This window comes from Magnolia sinica, chromosome 19, assembly GCF_029962835.1.
Source record: "Magnolia sinica isolate HGM2019 chromosome 19, MsV1, whole genome shotgun sequence".
In the NCBI taxonomy this organism is placed as follows: domain Eukaryota; kingdom Viridiplantae; phylum Streptophyta; class Magnoliopsida; order Magnoliales; family Magnoliaceae; genus Magnolia; species Magnolia sinica.
In genome coordinates, this window is record NC_080591.1 from 13,404,240 (window position 1) to 13,432,104 (window position 27,865).

Sequence of the window (27,865 nt, forward strand, 5' to 3'; positions counted from 1 at the left end):
AGATGGATAGGATCATCCGATGAGTGTGATTTTTGCATGGTAGTCCATGAACGCGTTGTTTGACTGTCCACTTATACTGATTCAACTAGGAACTACGATAAGCTTATAGTGCTGCTCTGAGAACATGGAGAATTTTTCATTAAGGAAATTACAATTCAATTCCATTGAACATCCAAACGCAGCATAGGCTGGAAAACATGGTCCTCGAGAAGGTATGATTCATGGCTTGCTTTTATAGGAATCATGTGATCTGCGGCGTGAGGATCTGTACTGCACGCGCGTGTTTCAATTCTGACAACTTGGACCCATGGTCCGGTAAACTAGACCAATACACCGTCGTGTAAAAGGATGATGGGATGTGAGCGGGTTCGGTCAGGCCACCTTGATGTATGTGTTGTATATCCACGCTGTCCATCCGTTTTTCCAGATCATTTTAAGGTATTGGCCACAACATGAAGCTGATCTAAATCTCGGGTGGACCGTACCACAGGAAACAGTGGTGATTGACTGTTAAAAACTTATGGTGGGCCACAAAAGTTTTGGATCAATCTGTCATTTTTGTCTTCCTTTCATCTGGGTCTATGTGAGCTTATATCAACCGGTTGATGGCAAACAAACATTACCGAGGGCCCTAGGTAGTTTTTAATGGTGGCAATTCAATCATCACTGTTTCCTCTAATGTGGTCCACCTGATATTTGGATCTATTTCATTTTTGAGACCATGGATTAAAATGATTTGATAAAACGTATGGATGCATGGATATTCAACACATGTTGATGCAGAAATTGGGACGTCCTCTTAGATCACTTATACTTACAAGTGGAGACAGATGGAGACCCTGACTACTGTAAGAAATTTTTGATGTCAAAGTCAGAAAGGCAAGCTAGGTCTAATAGAATGTATGATTTTTTGGAGTAGTTCGTGCATAAGATTATGTGTACCTTTCACCATTGGGGATGCTTTTATTTATAACTGGAAAGGGCGGTGGTGTAGATCGTGATCTCCCTACTTAATAGGTACGTATTGTAAAGGGAATCGTGTCTTGAGCGTATCGTGGATATCTTCTGAGATCTTTGTCTGAGATATTGAACAGATCTCTTTGATATGATCTGAGTAGTCGAAATCGAAAGATACATGTAATGGAAGGCTGTGATCGAGCGACCGAGGTGGCCTACATAGTAGTCCCGATGAATAGTTTCCCGACTTCGTCTCTTTGATGGTCATGACCGAGCTTTCCCCTAGTAATGAGCAAATTGTCGACCTACACGCCAACTTGGTCATGTGTGTCGTATCCGAGCATCAGGACCAAGCTTCATTCCTTTGTAGGACATAAGGCGAAATCCGAGATGACTATTCCCTTCATCTTATTGCTCGGTGCATGGGCTCTTCCACATGCCTTCTGAGCAGGACGTGCTCGGTCTTACACTAGATCATGTCTTGGAGGCTCTTCTAGAAGATTTAAACGTCAGCTTGGGCACGGACGAGATCACAAGAGAGCTCGGCGTCGTGCAATCGAAACACTAGAGTATCATTTTCTTACTATTTAGGAGCTTTTTGGTCATGATTGGCACTGCGCAACCCATTATGGACATTCGAGCCAACCTCATGCATCTGGCCCGCTCATTTTCACCCATAACAACGTACATCAAGGTGAGCCCCAAGGTCATAGCATAACCCAACTCGGTGTTAATCTGACCTGACCAAATCCGTTCCCTGATTGAATCCTCAACAGGACAATAATAATCATCGATTCATGGCCTAGAAATAAACGATTATGAGGAGAATTTTTCTCCACCGTCCATGTTCAACAGCAAAAAATCTCAGTATATGTGGCTAGGATCCTTCAATCTGATGGATTTGATTTTGATGGTGCGGTCCATGTAAGGTGGGATGGAACTGATCAATTGTCCGGATTATCAAACCATGGGCCCCAGTTTTGAAAATTGAGAAAAAATAAAATAAAATCAGTGTGCTAATTTCTTCAGCTACCTGTGGGAGGACTTGTAGATGGTATGCCACCTCCAAGAATCTTCAATTTAGCATGCAATAGCCAAATAACAATATCGATTATCATATTTTATTTATTTATTTTCACATGATAATGTATTAGGATTCATCAGAACTAACCGTGGATTGAGGTCATAGTTCTGTGATCGTGCCCATTGATCCGACGAGCTGATGCTGACTGCCTCTTGAGGGAAGAAAGAACATGAGACACTCGTATGATAGCCAGTTCTCTTGTTCGTGTACAAAGTAGATCTATGACATGAAAATATTTAAAATATAAAAGTATTTAAATCATAGTCATACAGAACTCACTTCCCTTCCATGTACGTGTGTGGGAAATGATTCGATACAAATGCTTTCACCAGATTATGGAGAGAACATTTTCGTTGAATCATTTATAGGCAACACCTAGGTGTGTTGATAGCATCTACTTCAACCATCCAATGCATCGCCCCTCATTTGGGCATGGATCCTAAGATAATGTTGATTTGGGATTCAGGTGGGCCATAAAACAAGGAAACAATTAAGGGGAGCTCCCATCCATGAGTTCGTGGAGGGCCCACCATGTATTGTTTCTCCCACCTTAGTAAAAAATAACTCCGGTGGTGACATATGGGGAGATGAAGTGTTTTCCCAAAAAAAAAAGGGGGAAAAAAAAAAAAGGGTTTGAAATTGTACACAAAATTTTTTTAATTTTTAAACACCCCCCTTCACACACAGATCTTTGTGACTAGATACTAATACAAGTTGGAATCTTTAATTTGGTTTCCTTATTTTAAAATTTTTAAAACGTTAAAAACCCCCCGGGGGGAAAAATTTGGGGACCGGGGCCCACAAGGGTTTTTCCCCTTTGGGTTTGGGTTTCTACGCCCCAAAAAAAGGTTTAACCCCCCAACAAAGGGGAATTTCCCAAAAATTAAAATCCGAAAAAAAAAATATTGGGGTTTTCCCCCTTTTTTGGATCATCATCAAGAAATTGGGGCCCAAAAAAATTTTTTTTTTTGGTTTCCATGGTATTTGGATCCCAAGTTTTTGGAAAGTGGGCCGTACCATGGAAAAACATCAAAAAAACCCCCTCTTTTAAAAAAAAAGCCTGATATTCCTTCTTCCTTTGAAGGGTTTCTTTTTTGGGACTTCCGGTTTTGTTATCTTTTCCCCCGATTAGGGGAAATTTTCGGAATATTTAAGGAACAATGTGGAAGATTCTTAAATTGAGTTTTCAGGTTAAAAAGGATTTATTCTGGGATAAAACAAGGAAAATTAAAGTCCCACCATATTCTGGACCCAATGTATGTGGCCAATCTCCCATGTGAGATGTCCCCTTGCTTCGTCCAGGTAAGCGACCACTTTTCCTTGTATGTTTCCCCCACATTTTTTTAATACCTAGGAAACCCATACATGCCTGCAAAGCACTCCCATAACTAAATGTCATTCGGATTTCTAATCATGCCATAAGTAATATTTAGGTTGGAATTGACCCTAACCCAATCAAAACTTGAGCTAACTTTACTAGGAAAATTAGATGAACTCTATTAGTAATATAATGTGTTGTTGAAATTGGTGCCTTCAATTTATGCTGAAATAAGAGAGTTCAATTGATCAAGTGCAGCCTTGATCAATCGAGAAAATCATGAATTATGTAGTTAACTCTATGGATAGTTTTGGGCACGTTCGATCAAATTGAAGATCAAGGCTCAATTGATTGAGATTATTCGGAAAATATATATTTGCTCTCTAAACATTTTTTAGTATGTTCGTTTGATCAATGGATGGTCGATTGTAAGTTAATTCCATCTCTTGTACTTTTAATTTTCATAGTGGATATTGTCTCTTTGTGCCGTGGTTTTTTCATATAAATCGTTGTGTTTTCTGTGATTTTTCATTGTTTTCGTTATTCTATTTGCTTCTTTGATTCACTATAAGGTTGCTTTTGTGCCTAACGTGAAGGCGGCTACACGCAACAATTGATATCCGAACATAGGCTATTACATTAGGGTTTAAAATCAAATTTGAGACATGGGTTCTAGAGGATTGAATGTTAAAATGTCCCCGCTGCAATATGATGAGAGGCTATTCCTCCCGTAACAAAAGGATCAAAACCTTCCGCGCCCCACGCATCTTGACAGGTATATCCATTAATCAAAAGATAAGAGTGGAAAATAACCACACAGGAGTTGGTACAGTTGTCTCTTCAGTTATAAATGATTGGAGAGCATATATACGAAATTTCATCCAATTCCAATTTGAGAGAAATATTCTCTTAAGGCAAAATGATCATGCCTATAAGGTAGTTGAAATGAATACGATTTGCATGCGAACGTTCAATAGGGTAGAACGTACATTGACAAATGTAATACATGTTCCAAATCTAAAGAATAATTTGATATTTACATGAACACCCAATACTTTTTAATGTAAGTTCTTTAGTTATGACAGTGTGCTAAAAGTTTCTAAAGAGGTACTCACTGTAACTAAGGCATACAAAAATGGAAATCTTTGCAAATTAATGGTTAGTACTATATTGAGTGGAGGCGTTAGCAAAAAAAAAAAAAAAACACGGTACTAATGCAACCACAACTATGATAGTGGTGGCTGTGATGAACACACCAATATATTTAGACCATCTAATAAGTGGGCCACTTCTGTTTGCCGAGCATAGCTCCCTGTAACTATCGGAACATTTCTTATTTAGGAGTGAAAAAAAACTCGTTTGGTAAGAATGGATGATCAAACAAAGAATTTTGAATTTCAAAATGCTCTAACACCAATTTTAGAGGTCAAAGACTGAAAAACTCCATTTTCAGCAGGCTAGGCAGACTTTATTACCAAGTTTAGAGGTCTAAAAATCTCAGTTTTTAGCAGATTAGGTTGACAGACAGCATTCTTATTAATTACTATCTAGATCTATATCTGTGTGATTTCACATCACAAATCCCAACACTAGATGGCCCATCAATTGGTCGGTCCCTATGGATCCATAGGTTAAACAAGCTTATGAAGGATTACAAGCCATAAAAAAGTAGCAAGTACGCAAAGATTCCATGGAGAGCCGGCCATGTACTTTCCAAACGTAAAATTTCATCATGGCCCACCCACAGCCTGAAAGTAGGGAGCCGATTAGATACGGTCGTGGCCTCACCCGACATGGTGCAGTCCTGTCTATTGGGCCCACCTTGATGTATGTATTCTATATCGACGCTATCCATACGTTTTTCTAGCTCATTTTAGCTACTGAGACCAAAATGAAGCATATGCAAATCTCAAGTGGACCACACCACATGAAACAGTGGTGATTCGTTCAATCACCGCTGTTTCCTATGGTGTGTTCCACCTGAGATTTAGATCTGCTTCATTTCTGGGTCATGCCCTAAATTAGCGGCCAAACGGAAGGACAGACTGGTTATACAATACATAAATACATCAATGTGGGTCCCACGGTCAGGGCCGCACCGTGTTATGTGAGGCCCGGCTGCACCTAATCCGCTCCTCTAAAAGTAAGGACCTAGCTTAACGTATCGTGGCCGTCAGAGCCAGACCTCTATGGAAAAGTGTATTAAATCTCAGCCACTAGTTTTCAACCTGGTTATCAGGTCTGAGCCCAGCAAGGACCTAGCTTAACGTATCGTGGCCGTCAGAGCCAGACCTCTATGGAAAAGTGTATTAAATCTCCGCCACTAGTTTTCAACCTGGTTATCAGGTCTGAGCCCAGTAATTCGTGGGCTGGTCTGGGAAATAACTGAGTCAGCGTAACCCATTGCCGGCCCTATCTTACAAAACCCGCACCGGATCCGGGGGCGCGGATTGGGTACTACCCACATCAGGATCTAGCTAGAGACGGATGGCCCAGTCAAAGGCTATGTGGGGTCCATCGTAACGTATATGTTTTATCCACTCCGTCCATATATTTTGAAAGATCATTTTAAAGTGTTAACCCAAACTGAGGAAGAATGAAGGCTCAAGTGAACCACACCATAAGAAGCATTGGGGATTAAATGCTTACCATTGAAAATTTCTCTGTGGTGCACATAAGTTTTGGATCAAGCTGATATTTATGTTTTTCCTTCATACAGATCTATGTGACCTTATGAACAGGTTGGATAGAAAATAAAAATCACGATCGGCCCTAGGAAGTTTTCAACGGTATGAATTCAATCCCCGCTCCTTCCTGTGGTGTGGTCCACATGAGCGTTCAATCTGCCTTCTTGTTGGTTTCATGCCCTAGAATGATCTTTCAAATTGGATGGACGGTGTGGATAAAACATATACATCATGGTGGCCCCACGGATCCCCTTACAGGAACGCCCGTCCTAGACAGGTCCTGGTGGGGTAGAGTACCCAATCCTGCCTCTGGCAATAAAAGGCCACTCTACACTGTGCGTCCCTCACCATTTATTAAATTATGGCAACCCACCCACTATATACGTTCCATACATGTAAGTCAATCTGTGCCATCCAAATCCTCACTCCATAATTACAGATGGAGCCTAGCCTGAAAACTATACTAATCAGACAATCTACACCATCTAATCGAATCACCAGACAATTTTCTTTTCAACCGTCCATTCAGCTACATCATCAAACGTTTCATATCAACCAACCAATATAACGAAGAGGCCCAAAATTTGAACAATATAGATAGATGTACGGTTGGATGAGTTTCAGGAATGAAATAAATTGTGGCGAACAAACATTGAGTACTTGTGTGTCGTACGATAATAATGAAGGCACAGGACTTTCGTGGCCACTTTCCTCCCACATGCAATCACATGTTCCGTGTGGGGCCCACACGCGTACGTAACCCACGATCTGAGAGACAATTCCAAATCTTTCCAATTTGCATACCAAACGCGGTCTCCGCCTTCCTATCCCTCCAATATTAAATAAAATAAAATAATAAATAATGATAATATAAAATCCACCGCACGCCGGACTTGTCGGTGGAACTGCCCTCAAGACAATAGCTATTGCCTGGAGATGATACGGTAGAGCTGGAGGAACCAGACAATGGTAGATGTATTTCTCTACGGAAAAAAAGTGGTGGAGATGTATTAATCCTGACCGTCCATCTAGTGGTTCGGTCTTGGACGGTTCATGTTAAAAAAATCACACCAATTAGACAATTCTATCTATTGCATTTCTCCGATTTTGATTGATGAATGTTTGGCCATTAACTATTTCATGTCAAACCGTCTCTTTGAAGGGCCAACTTTCACGTGTGTAAGAAATTGAATGTTTGTGTATTTATAGAGATTATCCATCCAAAGCATGTGAAACAAGATGATCGGACCCGATTAATTTATTACCCTGCCACTTATGCTATAATGAATTCTCTATACCATACATTTTGGTTCTACCGTCTCCACCATATCATCCTCCATTTATGAAGGGAATTTTGCGTGTATAGGCCCAACGTACTACTCGCCTTTTTACCTTCGACTAGAAAAAAAACTTAATCCAGCATAGTAGGCCTCTATTTGCATGAATGAATTTAAAAAGATGAAAATATTCTTACTTGCAGAAATATTTTCATCAAAAACCCCATATCCGTACCCTAACAATCACTTCAATGAGATAAGTTTTCCGGTGGCGCAAAAAAAGAAGAAGCATAGTATGGTCTGGTCTACCGTGCTAATTTTTACATTTAGGAAGGGCTGTCATGGGCCAGGATCGGGCCTACAAATTCCGAATTTGAAATGAACCGGCCCGAAGGCCGGGCCCGAAACAGTTCAAAACCCGGGCCAAGTCCAACTATAGGCCCGGCCCGTTAATAGCCCTTCCTGTTATCTCGTGATGCTTTCCTTTATACGTACGTATACCACACTGATATCAGAATACTATCACCGTGAGTGAAACTTTGCTACTCCTGCGGAGTATGATGATCCATATACGCATGCATCCAGAAATATACAATTGGCACATCAAGCCCCCCAATCTAAAACGTTCAAATTTTGGGTCCCACTATAGATGGTTCATAACAAAGATTCTCAATAAACAGATAATAACTGCCCAGTCTCTAAGCATATACGCCACCGTAGCGGAGATGTATCCGTCGGGACCATCCATCCAGTGGGCTCTATCATGGATGGCTCATCACCAGCTAGAAAATCCTGTCCATCACATTTCTCCATTTATTTGGTGAATGTTTTTCCGTTGAATATTTTCATGGAATAAGGTGGCATTGAAGACCACCTTTATTTGTGTGGTTGAAAACATTGTCCATCCAAAATCAAGGGAAGTTAGATGGACGGACCTGATTGATTAGTTACCCTACCACTTGTGCTGTGGTTAGTTGTCATTACCGTGTATGAGTTCTACAGGTTCCACGGCATCTTTTTCCTTGCCGTGAGAAATGTGATACCTTCCGTAAGCATCTCCCAGTTATGTCAGCATAGTACCTTGGGTGAAGGTTTGGTACTCTTACAAAGTATAACAATCTGTACGCATGCACATAGGAATGTACAATTAGCATAACATCCCCAAATCTAAAACGTTCAAATTGTCGGGCCCACTATGGATGGGTCAAAACTGAAAATCGCAATAACAAGATGACAACTGCCCACTTGGTAAACATCTTATGGACACTTAAGACAAATAATAGTCAACAGCCCGGAATAGACGTAGTGGGGGTGGCTAACAGTGATGTGTGAACTGACGGTGGGGTGAACTAACAGGCGAACAAAAATAAAAAAGCAGCCCGGAATGGACGAAAATGCAATGATGCAATGTAAAGTCAAAAACCTTCACATAGACTGGCTGGATGATTTGATTGAAGGGTTGAACATGCATTATAACTAATTTTGTATGAAAAGAGCCGTAAGCGTTGTTAATATAAGTAAAGCCAAAATATAAAAGAATATGATTAAACAAAAGCTAAAAGAGCCTAATAAAAACAAGACACACATATGCAAATATTTACTAGTTTGGCCAAATGGTTACTGTAAATGGCAACCATTGAGCTTTTTTCTTTATTAGGAATAAGGTAAACAAAAATACATGAGCTTTTTTCTTCATTAGAAATAAGATAAATAAAAATACATGATTTACCTCTCTCCTACTAATACAATGAATTACACACCAAGTAATATCTCATAAAATGAATTATTGTACTATATTTCTCAACTTATAGCCCTCCTTATATAAACCATACTTGCAAGAAAAAACATAGAACCAAGTTGCATCAAACTAGGCTTCACCATGTATATGGTCGTATGTGCATAGAGAGATAGAGAAAGGGAGAGGGAAAAAGAGTGAGATGCTCTCACCAGGAAACATGTCCTAGTGAGAGTCCATCGTCACCACAACATTCTTCTGCATGAAGGCTAGCTTCTCTAATAGCGTGAAAAAAATTCCCAATAACTGCCCAAAGGTCACTAACAGGTAGATAATAACAAGCTTAAGAAAAGTCCTGCACCAAACAAACCTCTCCCTTATGATAGGCTTCTTTAGCTTGTCTATTATGTTGTCATTAGTGTGAATTTTCTGCAATGAGATTTGATTGTCTTTCATCACATTACAAACAAAGTGATACTGAACATCAATGTGCTTAGCCTGAGCATAAAATACTAGATTCTCAGTCAAGTGTAACACAATCTAACAATCACAATGAATCACCACCACTTTTTACTTGAATTTTAATTTTTCTAACAACCTCTTCAAACAAATAGCTTCCTTGCATACTTATGTACCTAACATATACCATGCCTCTATAATAGATGTTGATGCAAAAATTCAGTCCACCCTTTTTAGACCTTCGAGTACATGCATAAGAAGAAGAAAAATGAAACCTTAGCTAGAGCAAGGAACCCTCCGATGCCAAACTCAAGCGTAATCTTTACACAAGTTTCTCAATCGTTACGCAGGATTTGTGTAGGTGATAAGTGTTGATGTAATTGACCCTATAGAATCATGCAATTGGTGGCCGAGGCTGACCTGACCTGTACCCTTAATCAGATAAGTGTTGATATTGACTTGAGCCAAGCCCTCGATCAATCAGGATGGGGTTAAGCTGAGCCAAGTCATCAATTAATCGGGTGAGTTCCATGATCGGCTTGGAGTGAGTTTCTACACTGAATGTCACTGGTCGACTGACCAATTCCTTGGTTTGTCTGTGCTACGGGCATAGGGAGTGGACTCATCTCCTCGACGATACTTATCATTCTCGATGGATTGTCCCCTTGATCTCGTCAAGCTAATTAGTCTTCCGATTGTATAAATCCGAACATCTCTTAGAGATCAGACAAGCATGGTCGATGCTATTACCACTGCCGTACATTTAATCAACCGTCTTCCTTCCAAAATATTAAATTTTAAGACCCCATTACAGTCTCTATCAGCCTCGGTCTCTCTACCTACAGCCCTAATGCTCCCTCCTCGCATATTTGGGTGTGTGGCGTATGTGCACTTCCCTAAGAACCAGCGCACCAAACTTGACCCATGTGCCCTTCGGTGCCTCTTCTTGGGCTATGTTACAGATCAAAAAGGCTACCGCTACTATGATCATACTACCAAGCGTACCTATGTGACTATAGATATCCCTTTCTGGAATCTGAATCAGTCTATTCTTCTTCGGCATCCACTTCTTCTCTTCAAGGGGAGACACTAGATGAAGAGTTGACTTGGCTAAGTTTTGACTGGCTTGAAGATCGGAATGACACACCAATAATTGACGAGGAATCAACAAATACATATTTAGGGCCTGACATATCTTCTGAATCTAGAGGCCCTTCGATAACTGAGCTTACATCATCAAGAGAAGAACTAGAATCCCCTCATCTCTCAGTGTCTGCAGACCCATCTCTTGAGAATATTCCAGAGGTAAACAATTTCACCACACCCTCATTTATGAATAATATAGATACGTCTGCTGGGTATATCTTACCTTTTAAGTATAACCGTGGTAAGCCACCAACAGATACTCTCTAGACATTGAGAAAAGAAGGTCAAAGTATCCAATTGCCAACTATGTTTCCACCGAAGAGTTACATAAACCTCTCAAGACATTCTCACACGAGTTGTCCGCATGTCATATTCCCACTACAGTTCAGGAAGCTTTAGCTGATCCCAAGTGGACGCAGGCAATTGAGGAAGAAATGAGAGCACTACTAAAGAATCAAAGATGAACCTTGGTTCCATTACCCAAAGGAAAAAAGAACAGTCGGGTGCAAATGAGTCTTCTTTATTAAACACAAAGCAGATGGATCTATAAAACGATACGAGGTAAGGCTAGTCGCAAAGGGATACACTCAAACATACGACATAGATTATCAAGAAACGTTTTTTGCCAATAACCAAGTTAAATACAATTAGGGTCCTGTTATCTCTCGCAGCCAACTTGGACTGGCCATTGCACCAGTTTGATATAAAGAACGCATTTCTCCATGGTGACCTTGAAGAATAAGTCAACATGAATACTCCTCCAGGTTACACAACATCTTCAAAAGTTGAAGTTATGTGCAAATTACAGCGAGCACTGTATGGATTAAAACAATCACCTCGAGTAAGGTTTAGGAGGTTCAATCTGGCAATGAAGAAGTATAGCTTCCACCAAAGTAATTCAGATTATACATTATTTCTGAAGCACCAACAAGGCAAGGTAACAACTTTAATTGTATATGTCGATGATATGATCATCACAGGGGATGATAAGGAGGAAATCTCTATGCTTCAAAAATAATTGGCGACCGAGTTCGAGATGAAAAATCTAGGAGGACTCAAATATTTCTTGGGAATAGAGGTTGCTAGATCAAGGTGAGGTATATTTCTTTCTTAGCGAAAATATATATTAGACTTACTATGTGAGATTGAAATGTTGGATTGTAAGGCAACAGACACTCCAATCATTCAAAACCACAAGCTCGAAGAATATTCAGGCCAAATGCCAACGGATAAAGGAATGTACCAGAGATTAATTGGTAAACTTATTTACCTCTCCCATACCCATCCAGATATGCCTACACAGTGAGTGTAGTAAGTCAATTCATGCATCAACCTAGTAAGGATCATATGGAGGCGGTAATCCGAATTTTACGATACTTAAAATCCTCCGGGAAAAGGGCTTATGTTTTCGAAAAATAACCATTTCAGAGTTAATGATTATACAAACACAGATTGGGCAGGGCATACCACAAGCAGAAGATCCACCTCAGGATACTTCATATTTGTTGGAGGAAATCTTGTTACATAGAGAAGTAATAAGCCAAAAAGCAAAAAGTGGTGGCATTATCAAATGCTGAAGCAGAGTTCCGTGAAATGGCTAAAGGACTTTGTGAACCTGTAGTTCAAAAGACTTCTAACTGAAATTGGGTTTGCTCCTACATCCGAGATGGACCTCTTTTGTGATAACAAGACAGCTATCACCATTACTCACAATACGATCCAGCATGATCGTACCAAACACGTGGAGGTTAACAGACACTTTATCAAAGAAAATCTTGAAGCTAAAATAATTCAGTTTCCATTCGTGAAGTCTGAAGACCAACTGACGAATATTCTTACAAAGGCCATATCAAGTAAGGATTTTTACAACTCACTAAACAAGTTGCGCATTGAAGATTTGGATGCTTCCACTTGAGGGGGAGTGTTGGTGTGAGTTGTTAAATCAATCAATGGTTGTCAATTAAGATAAAATCAGAAAGATTATATTCATGATTGTACAATATCTATATACAGCCATATTTGTATAATATCTCTGTTAAAAAAATAGAAAAAAGAAATACAATAATAGAAAATCTGACATTTTGCTTCATGGTATCCAATAACAGGTCGAGTAACAACAATCGTATAGACGATACTATGGGAAAACAAGCATTGGGAGTGCACAGACATTGACCTTTTATTAGGAATTTAATCATTCAATGTAGGGTCGTAAACAAAGGTGTTTTAGGAATTTGATCATTTAATGTGCTCGTGATTACTTAATTTGTAGCTAAATGTTTTTTGACTATTGTAAGTTAAAGAAGAAGAGTTAACTTATGCAAATGAAAGATTATATATATATATATATATATAATGAATAAGAAGAGTAAACTTATCCAGATGAAGGAATTCCTCTTGGGAATCTATTGTCCAATTGCTTGATGGCTCAATGGATCGATTGGCAAATGATCTAGAAAAAGTTCCAGTTAAGTCAAAACCTCGGTTGATTAACGAGTTAGACAAAACAATCAATGAATTGGTGCATACAGGTGATTCAATGGCTAATGAGATAACACTTACATAGTCATCTTGTCAAACTCAACAAATTCACATTCTCATTTCTTTTCTACAACAACCAAAGTGCATAGATGATAGATTCAAAGGCTGGTAGTTACGGCAACAATAGCGTGGCCAATCAACGTTAATCAAAAGTGGGCAATCACAAATGCATTATTATAAAGGATGTGGAAGTCGGCACCCTAGCTACGAAGGATCATAAAGAAACGAAAAATTAAAGTTTTATCTTTTAAAGTTACATCAAGAATATAAAATTCCAATCTGTCGTATGACCTTCACCATGAGTTACTATGGAAGACAAAGATGATGCACTACAAAGGCATGTCATTATGATGGGCTACTATTATTCTAAACTCAAGGATGAGTTTAATTTATCAAGTAGAGGGGTCTAACATAAGACAAAATCAAATATATTTACATGGATAGCTGTAATTCAAAGAAATGGAGTTAGAAAGTTCAATAAAGGGTCTACCATGCATTATAGCTTTCGAAGGTTGTAACTTTGCATTAGTTATTCGTTTTGCACATATAATATGTCAATGGAAAGCTATAAACAAACTTTAGGTCTTAACAAATGTCAATGGTAGTTGTACTCTTGAGCTGTTTTTCAAAAATAGATCTTTTTAGAGGTTAATTTTGAATTTTTAATCAAAAGTTATTTTTTAATAAGTTATAATTTTTACCATTTTAAAAATATTTTAGGATTTAGAGAGTTCTTGAATGGCTTAAGTTTTTGTTTGAACTACCAGAAATTGTTAGAGTTAGTTTAGAAGTCATTATCTAATTTTAATAATTTAAAAAATATACTAATTAGAAAAAGTTATGATTCCAGGGTTTATGACTTATATAAATCGTCTTTGACTCTGTAAATACAGACTGCACTGGCTACCTGAGCTAACAGGTATGGGAAGTGTGCAACTGCACGATGGTTGAATTCACGTGTATGGATCTCATACCCTACTTCTGTAGCCTATTTAATATTTTACAAGCAGACCTTTTTAAGAAGTGCAGATCTGAGCCGTTCATCAGGTGAGACCAACCTTTAAATGCCATAGACCATAGTCACTTATCAGGTGGACCAAACTCGAATGAGCAAAAAAATGAACAAAAGCTGACCATCAGTCTATTTTCCAACTACTAACACTACACAAACGTCCTGATCAAGGCAAGTTGACAGTGACCGATGGCCATGATCCTACGGATTCAAGGGCAAGAAGATGACAACTCTTTTACCCACACTCCTGTATTGTTTTTTTGCTTCATGTTATCCAATAGTAAATTGAGTAGCAACAATCATATATATGATACTCTGGGAAAACAAGCGAGGAGTACACATACCTTGACTTTCAGTAGGAATTCGATCATTCAATGCAGGAGCTGTAAACAAAGATATTTTAGGTGATTAAGGTCATAGATTGCAAATATATACACAGCAACAAACAACTCATGACCATTCAATGCTCTTGTAATCAGCTAATTTGTAGCCAAATATATTTCGACTGTTAAAGAAGAGGAGTTAACCTATACAGATGAAAGAGTACCTCTTGAAAATGAAGAAGAAGAGTGAACTTATCCAAATGAAGGAATTCCTCTTGGGAATCTATTGTCCAATTACTCGATGGATCAATAGATGGATTGATAAATGATCTAGAAAATGCTCTAGTTAAGTCAAAAAAAAAAAAAAAACAATCGGTGAATTGGTGGATACAGGTGATTCAATGGCTAAGGAGATGACACTTTCATAGTTATCTTGACAAACTCAACAAATTCACATTCTTGTTCCTTTTCCACAACAACTAACATGTATAGATCAAAGGTTGGTAGCGACAGCAACAATAGCATGGCCAATCAAGGTTAATCAAAAGTGGGCAATCACAAATGTGTTAATGTTAAAGTTGACACCCTAGGCATCAAGGATTGTAAGGAAACAGAAATTAAAGTTCCATTTTGGGTATAAAATTCCAATTCGTCATATAAACCTTCACCGCAAGTTAACCATCAAAGACAAAGACGTCGCACTACAAGGGCATGTCATTGTGATGGGCTATTATTATTCTAAACTCAAGAATGAGTTTAATTTTTCAAGTGGAGGAGTCTAATGTAAGACAAAGTCAAATATAATTACATAAATAGCTAAAATTCAAAGAAATCAAATTAGAAAGTTTAACCGAAGGTTTTAACATGTATTATAACTTTGCGTCGGTTATTTATTTTGCACATATAATATGTCATTAAAAAGATATAAACAAACTCTCTATCTTAACAAATGCCAATAACAGTTATATTTCTGAGCAATTTTTCAAAAATAAATCTTTTTAGAGATTAATTTTGAGTTTTTAATCAAAAGTTATTATTTTTAGTAAGTTATAATTTTTGTCACTTTAAAAATATTTTAAGATTTAGATAGTATTTGAATGGCTTAAAGTTTTTGTTTTGAAACAGGAAAAATGGTTAGAGTTAGTTTAGAAGTCATTGACTAATTTTAATATTTTAAAAAAGTATACCAATTTGAAAAAGTTATGATTACAGGGTTTATGGCTTATATAAATCGTATTTTGAGACTCATATAAACAGACAGCACTGGCCACCTGAGCTAACAGGGATCGGAAGTGTGCAAGCGTATGATGATTGAATTCATGTGTATGGATCTCATACTCTGCTTCTGTACACTATTTAATATTTTACAAGCAGACCTTTTTAAGAAGTACAGATCTGAGCCGTTCATCAGGTGACACCAACCGTTAAATGCCATGGACCAAAGTCACTTATCAGGTGAGCCAAACTTGAATGAGCAAAAAAATTTGAACAAAAGCTGACCATCAGTCTATTTTCCAACTACTAACACTACATAAACGTCCTGACCAGTGGACCACCTTGTCACTGGGCCAAGGCAAGTTGACAGTGACCAATGGCCATGATCCTACGGACATTTCTGCATAATTAGCATTCTTGCATGTGGCTCAAGCTCAAAATTCTGGGACATGGTTTTCCACGGAGGGGACAGCAAACAGGAAGATTAGAATAAAAAAAGAGATGACATTGGTAGTTTATGTTACGAATTTCTAGCATTTTAATGGCGTGTTTCAGTCCCTAGGTATTATTGCCGGAGGAGCATTTATATGATACGTGCCCCTAGCCCCTGGGATATGCGACAGGATACTTGGATTTTTCCAGTTCATACACCAGGAGGGCAATGTTCAGTGATCTAGTGCATTGGCTTGTTGGGTCTTACTGTGGATTGATTAAGACCCGAGAAATCTCTAAAATAAGAAAATCTCAATCTTTCAATTTGTGGCTCAAAATTAAACCGTTAGGACATCAACTGTAGAATGGAGAAAGATCGGTTGCCGGATTTTCAGATCAAGGAGAATTTTGGTGTATGGTCCATCGATGGTGGTTTGCACCGAGACAGTGGTGTGGATCACAGAATAAAAAGGTCCACTCGTAGAAACGTGAAAATCCAAGCACAAGGGTTCATATCCTCGTACCGAGGATAATAGAGCTATTCATCTTATGCCTTGCTAAGAAGTTCTATTTAAACACGATGGATTCCTCATACACCTTAACTTGATGAATGATGAAGCATGAATCATCTCTACAGACTAATTGGTGGACGCTCAACGATTGGGACCATTCAATTGGTGGGCCACCTATTGTACGGTTGCAATCCAAAAACAGCACTAAATAGACTCAGTTGTATAATTAGTGGTCAGAAATCGTGACAATTAACAGAAGAAGTCCATCCGTCAAATCGAACCGTTCGATCTGTGCAAGTTTCGGGCAATAGTCATGTGAGAGTTGACTAATCAAGTGAACCATATTGAACGGTGGAGATGAAATGCCTTGAGTCTTGGTGTGTAGTTTTCTTCCCAACTAAATGACATGGTGATTTTATTTTTTAAAGAACTGTGGAAAGGAACCAAATGACGGAAGCGATCCTTCCTGTGGACAGCCGCACACCTTCATTTTCCAGAGGTTTGCCAGCAACACACGCACGTTCTCCACACCCACCTTTAGAAAGGCGTACATGCGAACGGGGTACACGTGTGGGACATCAGAGCCATGGATAAGATGGATCACACATGCTAATGCCTTGTCATGAAAACCAGGCCGGACCACTCCACGGGACTGTACACGTGCATGTTAAATGAGGAACCGTACAATGTCTTTTAAAGCCTAACCGTTCACATAGGGATGGCCCACCTGATGAGCTCCGAACCAAGTCATCTGCACGGTGGAACCCTTCCCATACACGGTGAGGATATCCATCCACGTGTGCCAAATCAACATGTGTGGTTGCATATGAAAGCGCCTACCGAAGCTTTGAGGGGGAGCGTGTGGGGCCAGCAAAAACCTCCATTTTCTCAATGGCCGTTAGGTGAGACGGGGTAAGTGGGTGCGGCTTCGGTAGATCCTCGATTCACCGAGGTGGGTGGATCTCTGACTGTGGGGCCCACTTTGGTCTATGTGTCTTACATCCACGCCGCCCATCCGTTTTGAAAGATCATTTTAGGGCAAGAACCTAAAGATGAAGCAGATTCAAATCTTAGGTGGACCTTACCACCGGAAACAGCGGTGATTGAATACACGCCAATAAAAACTTATTAGGAGCCACCAGAATGTTTATTTTCCGTCCAACCTGTTGATAAGTTTACAAAGACCTAGATGAAGGGATCAAGAAAAAATTATCAGCTTATCCAAAACTTTTGTGGCCCAAAAAACTTTTTTTAATGGTCAATCACCACTTTTTCCTGTGGTGTGGTCCACTGAGATTTGGATCTTCTTCATCTTTGTCATCATTAGTAAAATGGACTGTTAAAATGGATGGACCGTGTGGATGTAAGGAAGATAGATTACAATGGGCCCCACAGTCAGGGATCCACCGAAGCCGCGCCCTTGGGTAACAACTTACTGGGTGAGGCTCTGAACGTGGGCCCCACATTGATGTATGTGTTGTACGCCGTCCATCAGTGTTTTCAGCTTATCTTAGGGCAAGCTCCCAAAAATAAAGCAGATCCAAGTCTAAAATGGACCAGACAGTAGGGATTGAATCCCCACCATTAAAAGCTTCTTGCGGACCACAAAAGTCTTGTATCAAGCTGATATTTGTCCGGTGGGTCCCAAGAAGTTTTTAATGGTAGTTATTCAATCACTGTTTCCTATGGTGTAGTTCACCTGAGATCTGGATCTGCTTCGTTTTTTAGGATCATACCCAAAATGAGCTGTCAAAACGGATGGACGGCGTGGATGTAAGGTAAATGCATCAAGGTGGGCCCCACAGTCAGGGATCCACCGAAGCCGCGTCGCTTTCCCAATACAAATAGAAAAATCAAAACGCGAGCCTGACTTTCATAGACAGATGAAGGCGTGATTTTCGTTGACGTGGAAAGGCCGACTTCACTTGAAAGATCCTCTCCGTTCATCACTCACGCCACCTCATGCTTGGCTGGCCACCCCAAAAAAACAACCCTACTTAACACTCAGGTGTACTGCACCATGTCAAACATTTAAGGTAGAAAGTCCGACCATCCAAATCATGTGGGTTCCATGTTATGTATACGCCATCCAATCCACTCATCGGACGGATGAATGCACACCGTTAGCTATACGTCGGCCCATCTAAGTCTTGGAATAGACTAATTTTTAAGGCCGCACGTAATAGACGGGTTAGATCAGGCAGCAGTCCGCGTGCCTACCCAAATAATGCTACTGCAGTCCACAAATACAATCCACTCTCTCCCTTACATAAAGCAAAGCTAAGATGCTGTTTACATCTCAGCCATTCTAAGCTGAAAAACCCACCGAAAACCTCCAACTCAAGAAAGAGAGAAAGGCCGAGAGACAGAGAAAAAAGAAAATGCACGCGAAAACCGACTCAGAGGTCACAAGCCTCGCACCCTCTTCACCCACAAGATCGCCTCGTAGACCCGTCTACTACGTGCAAAGCCCATCTCGAGACTCCCACGATGGTGAAAAAACAACCGCTTCTTTCCATTCCAGCCCCACAGGCTCACCGCCTCACTCCCACTCATCGCTAGGCCGCCACTCTCGAGAGTCCTCCACGAGCCGCTTCTCCGGATCTCTGAAACCCGGTTCACGTAAGGTCTCGACAAATGACGCCTCTAGAGGCGGGCGCAAGGGTCGGAAGGAGTTCGCGGTCATTGCCAAAAACCATATATCTCTATGAAGGTAATTCTCACAACTTACTGCTTTTCAACAGGTTTTCAGTTTTCCAATAATTACAAACCGGTGTTATAGAATAACATTGCATTTTTGTTAGTGCCGTTTTTTTAGGCTTTTTTTTTTTCTTTAATAAAACTCAAGTTATGTAATGATTATAAAGCTAGGTTGACTATAAAACAAGATTGTTAGTGCTATCAATGCAATTTTCAAAGAAATTGTAGATTTTGCTTCTTCTTCTGTTTTTTTTTTTTTTTTTTTTCTTTTCCCCAATAAAATGGAACTTTTTCTTCATCGAAAGTTACCCCAAATGTTACATGTTTAGGCTAATATAATGCTTGCATCTACGTTAGAATTTTGGGTTTTGTGATAATCATAGATCAATGTTACAGGACAATATCACATACCTGCTTCTAAGAGTCGCCGAAATCGGCAGAATCTCTGTAATATCATCTATCATCTAATTATTTGAAATGGAAATTTTATTAAAGAAAATTAGCCTTTCAGATTGTATCTATACAATTGTACATATAACTATATATTATTAAGGAGAAATAGGGAGATTGAGAGATTCATGTATATAACTAACTATACATATGTATAATATCCTCCAACTGATCACAAAACAACATTGTAACATTCAATGTAAGTTTCAAGAAGATGGGCATTCATCAATTTTTCAATATAGGTGCATTTAGGCATCTTGGATTTTTTATTTTTTATTTCAATAAAAACATAAAATGTGAAACATCATCTAACCAATGTCGATTCCATTTTCTTAAATGGGTACTCATTAATCTTCTGTTTTTTTTTTTGTTTTTTTTTTTTTTTTAATTCCAACAACAGAGCATCACATTTGAGAGCTTCATCATCCAAGCTGGTACAGACGCCACGGGCGTGCCCACAGACATGATCTCCATGAATTCCACCGTTAAACTAACATTCCGTAACAAAGCGACATTTTTCGGGCTTCATGTGACGTCAACGCCAATAGATCTAACATTCTCCGAACTCACCATTGCAACTGGCAATGTAACAATCAAAACCCATTTCATTTTTATCATTTCCTCACCGAAACTAATCTCAATTTCATTAATCTCATCCACACTAATCTGATTTTATTTTTATTTTTCCTTTTGATGGGTATTGTAGGTGAAGAATTTCTATCAATCAAGGAAGAGCCAAAGATCAATGAATATTGTTGTGACGGGGAATATGATCCCTTTATATGGAGGTGGGGCCAGCTTTAGTAGTTCAACGGGCAAGATTAGCGTACCAGTGCCACTAGATCTAAGCTTCTTGGTCAGGTCTAGAGCTTATGTTTTGGGGAAGTTGGTGAAACCAAAGTTCTATATTAATGTGAATTGCTCGGTAATCTTCAATCAAGCCAAGCTAAACACGGTGATCTCTCTCAACAACTCGTGCACGTACGATAGAGATGTGTAACGAAAACCTCATAGATGAATCTTTGTAGAGAAAAGGAAGTTTGCATGGCCCACACACGTGTATAAGGCAGCCCATTTACACAATGCTCCATGTGCCAACATCGCATACGTGTTGCTTATCTGATCCGTCCATCAGGTTGTTTTAGATGATTAGATCTATAACAGCTCTATATTCGATATGGAAACTGTAGTCCACCTCATGAGTGGACGGGCCTGATATGGTGGGACCCTTACGGTGGGCAGCTTGGATTCACATGCGCATGCGGTGCTGATAGATGGGTGGTGTAGATGGGTGATCTGTACACGCGTGTGGGGTTAGCAAAGCAGGGGCAGAAGAGGGATTTTATTGTATTCTTTTTGACAGCTGGTCGGGCAGCTTTTGGGTTGGACGGGCAGGTTTTGGTTCCGCGTTTTGAGTGGGTCAAACTGCCCGAAAGACAGTTGGATTTCTTGACCTTTCTTGATATATGTATTGATGAAATTGTTGTTATTAATGAGAATTTAATAAAGAGGATCTTCTTATTGTTTGTGTTAGCATTTGAATTTCGGTTGTGGGCCCCACCATGACGGAGAAAGATTTTTTATTTTTATTTTTTCTAAAATATTAGGCTCTCTATCCTCCTACTTTCTGCACAGATCAAGACCGTTGGTTCAATGGAAAATGCCATGGATGGGGAATATAGGGACAATCCTAGCCACCCAATTGAAGGAATGTCCTTTTAGTATTTAAAATGGACGCTGGTTGATGTAGTTTATTATGAACAGGTTGGATTACAAATAAACATTACTGTGGGCCGTAGGAATGTTTCAACGGTGGATATCATTATCCTTACTGTTTTCTGTGATGTGGTCCACATGATTCCAAAAATGAGATGGAAAATGGATGGATAAAACACATACATTACGGTGGGCCCCACAGACTATCCACGCCACGCTACGTGGTGACCTCTCGCTACACAATCCGCGTCCGTCCACAGCATCAAAGAGAAAAGCCAATAGCATAGGATCCTCACCAAAAGTCGGTGGTTTTGCTTTCACTTTTTAATTTTATGGATTCTCGGCCCACGATCTATCCATTTATCAAAAGGTGAAACTCAACAACGGCCCACAACTTCCACATCTTTCTTTCAACTAAGGCCATCCAAAATGTGGACCCATCATAGATGTGGCATGACCCAAATATCATACTAATCATATGATCTTAACCATTTCATTTCATCCATTGTATTTGGGTCACTGGCCATTTTTCTTTCAACCATCCATTTAATGTCCAATTCTGCGGTGAGGATCGACTAACCACTATTACTTCTTGAGCCATTCTCCATCCAATATGGAGCCATGATTTGGACATTTAGATTTGCATGCATATATGGAGTATAGCCCTTCTGTTATAGCTTTACTTGAGCACTTACATCATCCTCAGCCCATGATATGGGTAATATCATCCGTTCAAGAAGTGGGGCCCAAATTCACAGATTTTCATTTAAGCTTATTCTCACCTAATTGGAGTTGGCCACACAAATCATGTGAGTGGTTCCACTGTATCAAGCACTGTATTCTCAATTAGATCATAGGTCACTCAATCTTTACTTATTCATCCGTATGTGTCCTTCCTGTCTCTTTGATTATTTTTTTTTCTACACTCCAACCTGTGCCAACCCACTTGTAGCTAGTGCCTTTCTCACGTCGTGTGCGCGCATAATCAAACCAGCTAAGTTCCCCATTTTAGTAATAAATGGGTTACTCTTTAAGTACTTTCAAGGATTGATCATTTTTTACTTTTTTAAAGAAAAATGTTGAAAAATACTTTAATCATTTTATATTTTAGGAATGAAATTACCTCGTATATATAATCACGGTTAGCTTCTTCGTTGCATGAAAACATACATGAAAATGAAAGAAAGCACACTAAAAATATGAATTCTCAGCTAGAGAAGATAATAATCCTATACATATTATAGGATCTTGATATAGAGCGGGTTGCAGATAATTTTATGGCCAAGATGGACCAGAGAAGGCTGAGTTAGAGGTGAAAGTGATTTCGACCTCAAAACCTTAAGGGCATGTTTGGCCAGACCAATCCCATGGGATTAGGAGGGATAGAATGGATTTTAAGGTAATGATGGTGGTGTCAGTGTTTGTGCCTTGATCCCATGGATTTTGGATAGCCCGTGGGATATACATCAGCCTGTTTGGACCATCTCAAATGGATGGGTTTGCATCTACATACATTGCTTCTTGTGGTGTGTCCCACTCACTGTTTTATATTTGCCTTAAAACAGGTTCATGGCTAAATGTAGGCCGGTGAAAATGATGGACGGAGTGGATATCTCATTGATATCTTGATGGGCCCCACATAGCGGTGAAAATTCACATCTTGGGATTGGCAGAATCCATGTTAGCTAAGGGCAGTATTTATGAGGACGAGGCAAGTGAAACCCCATCCTGCCATCCCAAATGGCGGATGGATGGGATGGCGTAGGATAACCCTCCTAATCCCATCTAATACCATATCCAGCACCCGGCCAAACACGCCCTAAAACAGGCATATCCCACAACGAATTTGTGAGATTCCGTGGATTGACGGTCGAAGTGCTTCGATTCCAAAAAATAATAAGTATGCATCATACATATCAAATCAAATGTGCTCTAGTGAGTGTGATATGTGCGCGTAATAAAATTCGGCCCTTCATTTGAGTCGACACCATCAATACGTCTTATGTGTATTGTCACTATCGCGTAATCAAGTAATGCCTGGTCCTGATTTCTCTACATTCCAGCGTGCTTTTGACTCAATTGAATCTATGCGGACAAGCTTAAAAATGCATGCTCAAGTAATGTCACATTATCACAACCTTGCTACATACCATAGAGCAATAAGAATAAGAGTCACTTATATGACTAGTCCACGAGCCCATCAACTAAATAGAATCAATTCATCACTTATAGGTAAGTTGTCTTGTAGCACATGTGGCTAAATTCACACATCCTGAATGATCAAGCATTTGTCACCTATGATCATCCCGTGAAATCCATCCAATTGACTAATGGCCTATTCTTACCACAATATGTAGGCTTACATGATCTTAACTAGGTATGTAGTTAATCATGATAATTTGTGTGAGATCTTATTCAAATTATTTTATAAATCAAGGTGAAAGTATATCTCATATGTACATGCATTTCAGTATGCATCCTCTTGTTGTGAATCTTTGAACAACAAACTATTTTATTTGAGGAGAATACAAAACTTTTAATTGATGAATGTCATCTATGTGCATCAATTGTCATGAAACGATCACATTGGTATGTATAAATTTAAACACAAAAAGTTTCTATATAATTTAATGAATATAAATATTCACATTTATCAATAACAATATGATGGGATGCACGAAATCCAAAAGATCTATCATTTCTCATCTTGCTATTGATCTATCTCGACATCCACGTTTCAGTTACATTCATTCCTATGAGCGTGTTATTCCTTGATTATCTCAACATCCACATTACAGTAATATTTTGTCCCATAAAGTATGGTTAATCTAATCATTGTCTTATAAAATCTCCTTGTTATTTTCATTGGTATGCACTGATCATCTAAAACCATTGGTACATCTCCACTGTATTCATACAACACTAATTTTATAAGCAACAACCTTTTTAATCTCTCTAGTTCTCACGAATTATCGACTAATGATATTGAAAGTGGTCATTTTGAAATAAAATTTGGCCATCGGTCTTAATTTTTCATTTCGACTTTTATTGCCCACATCCACTGGTATAGACCACTAAGACAATGCCTTTTTATGTTTTTTTAAAGGATTGTAAGTCCTACCTTTACAAACATGGAAAGGAAACGACTCTTTGCCATGATTCAACACATTTCATGATACAATTGTGGTCAGTGCATGAAATTCCCAAAATGCAGTGTTGACAGTGAGCTGGGGTTGGGCTTGGCCAAACCTGAGACTTAAGACAGTACAAGATGAGACTAAGCCTGGCATGGGCCTAGCACAGCATGGCCCACGCAACGTGAAAATTGATAAAATTCTTATTTTTCTACTTGTATGTTTCTATGATCAAGTGGGTCACACAGGTACAAAGAAATAAAGATTTGAGAGGAATAAACCATCTACATCCACATTTAAGATGGATGGATTGCCTAACCAAGGATTGAAATAAAATATTTGTAGGAGATGACACACGTACATGTAAAGTCAAAAGTCCGGTTGGATTAGGCTAATATGACTAGAGCCCAACCCCAACCTAGAAATTGATTGGACCATGCAAGACCCAAGCTCGCCCTTGGGGAGAGCTAGTAGGTCCAAGCCTGGCCCAAAGCCAGGTCTGGCAGGCTATCCTGCCCATTGCCACCCTTGCCAAAAAGACATCATGACATATCTACGATGACTAAAGCTCTTGATCATGTTGGTCATCACATGGATTAGACATGGCCTAAAATCAAGGTCAGTGGACCATATTCAACAGCAATAACTCCACAAAGATGGGGAGGCAGGGATCATCCACTTACCACAACTTTTGGGGGACTTCCCTTCCACTGGATGGCCCACCATATATATATATATAGTCTACTAACGGCCCATATATCTATGCCACGTGTACATTATACTTTGCATAAGCTGGTTCTACCGTTAAACTGTATTGGGGAACTATAGCACGCCCTCTGTTAGCTAGTATCTTTGCGAATGAAAATTTGTGTCAATCGCTCGAGCCTCCAAAGTCAAACGATCGAAGCTGTCCAAAACTATTCAAATAGAAATTTGTCTAATATGTGGTTCACCCAATCAATTGAATAACCTGTTCGATGGGCCTACCTTGATTTACGTGTTGTATTCATTTCACCTCACCTGGAGGCCCTCTTTGATGTATGTGTCGTAACCTCACCATCCCATCATCGGACCCACCATTGAAGAACGTGAGACCCACCGTTTGGATCCCACACCATGTTTGTGTTGAGCTCATCTTAGGCCCATTCTTGTTGGATTGTCGCCCACTCCACTTGGGACTTGCTTAAGACATTTGTAGGGCCCACTTTGATACCCTTCTTGGGCTTACCATAATCGCTTGTGGACCCTAATATATCACCCCATTTGGATACTATTATTGGCACATTAAGCCCACTCGTGTGTATGCTTAGTTGGAGTGGGCCGTTATCGTGGGAACACACTCACGTGTAAACCTTGTGGGGCCCCATCAGACTTGAATTCCAAGTGGGCCTCACCTCTTGTCGGATGGCGTGTTTTTCTTATCAAGTTGGTGTGGCATTATTCTTATGTTGGTATGGCATTACACCTATGATGATGCACTGTTACGGTTATGTTGATGTGGCATTTCCCTTATACTTGATGTGTCATTATCCTTACCCTCGATATAGTATTTTTCTTATGTTTAATGTAGCATTACTCTTACGCTTGATGTGGCACTACATACCACATGTATAATTGATTGCATGTTGTGCATCATATCTCATTCACATAACGTCTGCTTGATATATAGATGATATTTTGATCATAATAGAGTGCATAATGTGTGCTTGATATATGGATGATAGTTTGATCATAGTAGAGTACATCCGATGGAAGGCCGCAGCCGGTACATATGATATGGTATTGGTTGCCTAATGTAAGGCAAACTTATATTGATGACCCTATGGCTTTAGGGTATTTTATGGGACCCATTTGAGATAGGACCGCCTTGCATATATGCACGGTTTGCATGACATGTTGGATGAGTCAAATGATGAACTCACGCATTTCCAAAAATCGCATAACACACTTGCATGTACACTCTAGTGACATTAGGGTTGTGGCCACCATAAATTCATCGTGGCTGGCGGATATGCTTATGGATACTGAAAATTGGATATGGTTACCGGGCGCATAGGGGTGTCTGTGAGTGAAAGTCTCTAAAACCTGTGGGTCATAAGATGCTCCAATGTGTAGACGAAGTAGATAACATGAGCACCCAAGTGTCGTACACCAACGGACCGCATCTCCCACGGTGTTGGAGTCAGTTGCAAGGGAATTTAGCCTCACTTTCTTAGAGAATAGGGGGTAAATTAGGCTAAGTCTGACTAGCTTAGAAATGGGTCTACTACTATCATGCTGGGGTGGGATTTGGCATGGTTATGAGCCTTTTATCGCCATGGCAAGTAGCGAGAGGTCTTTGTCCTCTCATTGTCTCAAGTATGGGCCTTGATTGTGTATTACACCCCGATGATTTAAGGTGAAAATCATTCTATGATATGGATTAGATATTATGATTAGCATGTCTGCATATGACATTCAACCTGGTAGGCCTTCACATAACATATGTGCATAACTTTAGTATGCCTGGTTGCACAAATGTATATTAGTATGATTGACCTTCATCTTTACTGCTTATTGTGTGTGTGTGTATAGTAAGCAGTAAAGATGAAGGTCAATCATACTAATATACATTTGTACAACCAGGCATACCAAAGTTACGCACATATGTTATGTCATGGCCTACCAGGTTTTATACACACACATACACTCACTGAGATCGACCTCATGGGAACTTCCCGTGAGGTTGAGTTGTGTGGGCCCCACTGTGATGTCTATCGAACATCAACACCATGCATTTGATGGGTCTCCTTTAAGTTATGGGATATCCCAAAAATCAGGTGTATACCATACAATCTAAAACCATACGAAGACATGCTTGAAACATATAAAAGCACTTGGTGGGGCCCACATGAGTTTTGGATGCAGCTGAAACTTGGTTTGACCCCTCATCCAAGTGGGACACACAAAATGGATGGGCTGGATTTATGATCCAGATCTCAGTGGGCCTAATAAATGATTATGAATGTTTTAAAGTGAGGGTAACCCTTCTCAACTGTTGTGTGTGGTGTGGCCCACTCAAGTCATGGATAGACTTGATTTTTAAGCCCATGGCCCACTATGGAATGGTGCATCTGATTGATGGGGTAGATGTTCGACAAACATCATGGTGGGGCCCACACAACTCAACC

General features: G+C 39.6%; 1 pseudogene; it reads left to right on the plus strand.

Moving 5' to 3' along the window:
• Positions 1-18,935: 18,935 nt before the first annotated feature.
• LOC131235166 (uncharacterized) lies at positions 18,936-21,366 on the plus strand (annotated as a pseudogene).
• The last annotated feature ends 6,499 nt before the right edge of the window (positions 21,367-27,865 follow it).